The sequence below is a fragment of the Rhagoletis pomonella genome, unplaced genomic scaffold (genome assembly GCF_013731165.1).
Source record: "Rhagoletis pomonella isolate Grant_MI unplaced genomic scaffold, Rhpom_1.0 Rhpom_scaffold_00007, whole genome shotgun sequence".
Classification (NCBI taxonomy): domain Eukaryota; kingdom Metazoa; phylum Arthropoda; class Insecta; order Diptera; family Tephritidae; genus Rhagoletis; species Rhagoletis pomonella.
The window spans coordinates 42,728,440-42,731,264 of record NW_023458561.1 but is presented as its reverse complement, the minus strand read 5'-3'; positions in this window follow the sequence as shown (position 1 = coordinate 42,731,264).

Below are 2,825 nucleotides of genomic sequence, written 5' to 3'. Positions count from 1 at the left end.
TACACTGCCGGAACAAAGTATTGGCACAGCAAATACATATATGCAAAAAATTTTATTTCCATGACTGAAAATTTGCATGAATGAAGAACCATATTTTTATACAAAATTGGCGGAAAAATATTAGAATAAAAATTGTGGCATATATTGTGAAAAATTTGCTGCATATGCAGTCGTAAATGCGTAAGAGCTACAGAAAAAAATGTAAATGATAAACTTGTCTGAAATTCAGTTCCCGACTACCAAATCGCTAACTTCGATATTTCTGGAGATGTTGGGCTTTGAAGTTGAGGTAGTGTGGAATCTTCATGGATTTTAGAGCTACATTGTAGAAATTGTTGGTGTATGTGGCTGTTCTGTCATCTTTATTAAACGAGTTGGCTAATTTTCGAAATATTTATAGGTTAGGTAGAATGAAAATCGATTCCTTATACGTTCTAGGTTGAAGAGAATAACATTGCTAGGTTATATGGAATATTTGGCACCAATTGTGAGGACGATAGTTACGTTCCAGCATCAATAAGAGTTACAGGTTTTGCAGGATTTAGTCCCAAAAGCGTAACAGCAGACAATTTTCCTGTTACTAATAGTTTTTTTTGTGAGAGTAAAATATGCTCACTCTTAATTAGAAGTTGAAGAATTTAGTCCGAAGTTTTTGTTCTGGTACATTTATGAAAACTTTCAAATAAAGAGCAGTGAGCAGAAGTGAAAGAGCTGAAGCAAAAAGCCGATTTCGCAAAATAACGAACATTTTTTGTGTAAGAATTTTCGCGTCTGCCTGAATAAATATTTCTGTTGAAAAATATTAGACATTTATATACTCGCTGGAAAAATGGTTTTTTGCGACCCAGGAGTTTTTGCTCAGTTCTTCACCCATTGCTCTCTTGCGAGAGCTATTTTGCTATTTGACAGGTCTACAGGATTAAGTCCAAAAACATACATCATATTTTTTCTGCACAAAGTAAAAAAAAAAAATTATTTAAAAAAAAACTTATTTTGTAGAATACTAAAACAGTTAGATACAAAAAACGTATTTTGTATTAAACTTTTCAATAAACTTTAGATTATTTAAATAAATTGCTGCCAAGGTTCATTTGGCGCCATCATGGACCAAAGGTACACGAACCGTGTCAGGGATTGATATATTTAAAAACATAATTGAAAGTAAATTTATTTACTATGCGTGGTTAGTAAATAATATAGCACTAAATGATATGAACTTCAATCGGAGTTCATAATGAATTACTAGCACGCACACGCAATAATTCCTATATTAAACGAAAAATAGTAAAACTAAAAATCTTTATAAACTAGTACAGCTTTACTTACATGATAACCCATCCAAATAACACATAACTTGCGATCATAGGTAGACAGCATAAATAAACTGTGAACAAACCACGTTGCACAATGGGACAACACCGGGTGAAAATAGAAGATATGCATTACCTTTTTATGAAAAATTACAAATCTACGCAAATTTTTTGCAGGATATTCAACTATTTAAAATCAAGAAGAATTTTCAAAAAAAAAAGATAAGTTAAAAAATGTTAATAAGTTAAAAAAAAATCAATAAGTTAAAAGATAAGTACATTCATGATTTTTCTGAAAGACGAAAAAAGAAAAAGACGGCACAAAAGATCAGGAAGAAGTAATTTTAATTGAATTCAAGAAGACATTTCACAAAACTAAGAAGAGTTTATTTTTAAATGATACAATTAAGCCGATTTTCTCCATCATTTTTAAAAGATATTCCTATAAATAAAATCAATAAGAATGAAATGTAAGATATCTCCATGGAATTTTCTTAATTTTTCCATCTGTTTTATCCCTTAGCCTAGGATCTTTTCACAGACACAATCTTTTGTTTCTAAATATAGTTCATTTTTTATACCCGAGCGCATTTGTGCACAAGGGTATATTAATTTTGTTCACATAACGGTTGTTTTTAACAGCCAAAACGAATCGAGATAGATATAGACAAATGTATACATAAATACTCAGAATGAATAGAGAAATCGATTAAGCCATGTCTGTCTGTCCGTCCGTCCGTGTACGCGATAACTCGAGCAAAAATTGAGATATCTCAACGAAATTTGGTATGTGGGCTTCCGTTAATCCAAGGTAGGTTGGTATTGAAAATGGGCGAAATCGGACTGTAACCACGCCCACTTCCCATATAACGGTAATTTCCAGAAATACGAAAACTGCGATATTTTAGTAACTACTGAAGATAATTCCCTCAAAATTGATATTTACAATAATTTTCAGACGAAAAATAAGAATATTATAAATTTTTGTAAAATGGGCGTAGCCACGCCCACTTATGGTTACATGTGTATATCTTGGTAACCGCTGCACCAATTTCTTCCAAACTTGGCACAGTTGTTGGTCTTGATACAGCATACCAAATTTTTAAAATCGGACAATAACCACGCCCACAGTCCATATAAGGGTAATTAAGAGAAATACGAAATCTTCGATAAATCAGTAAATATTAAAGCTAACTTATTCAAAATTGACGCTTGCAACAATTCTTTGCCAAGAAATATGTTTATGGTAAAATTTTGGAAAATGGGCGTGATCACATATATGTATATCGGTATCCGTTCCACCAATTTATACCAAACTCGGTATTTTTATTGTGCTTGCCACATAAAAGCAAAAGGTTGAAAATTATTAAAACCGGACTAAAATTACGGCCGCTTTTCATATAACGGTACATTTCAGAAATGTTTGGAATTTCAATACTTCGAAATTTAAGAACGCTAATTTACTTAATATTTATACAACCCGGCTTATCATGTAGCGGTAGCTTTCGGAAAGGT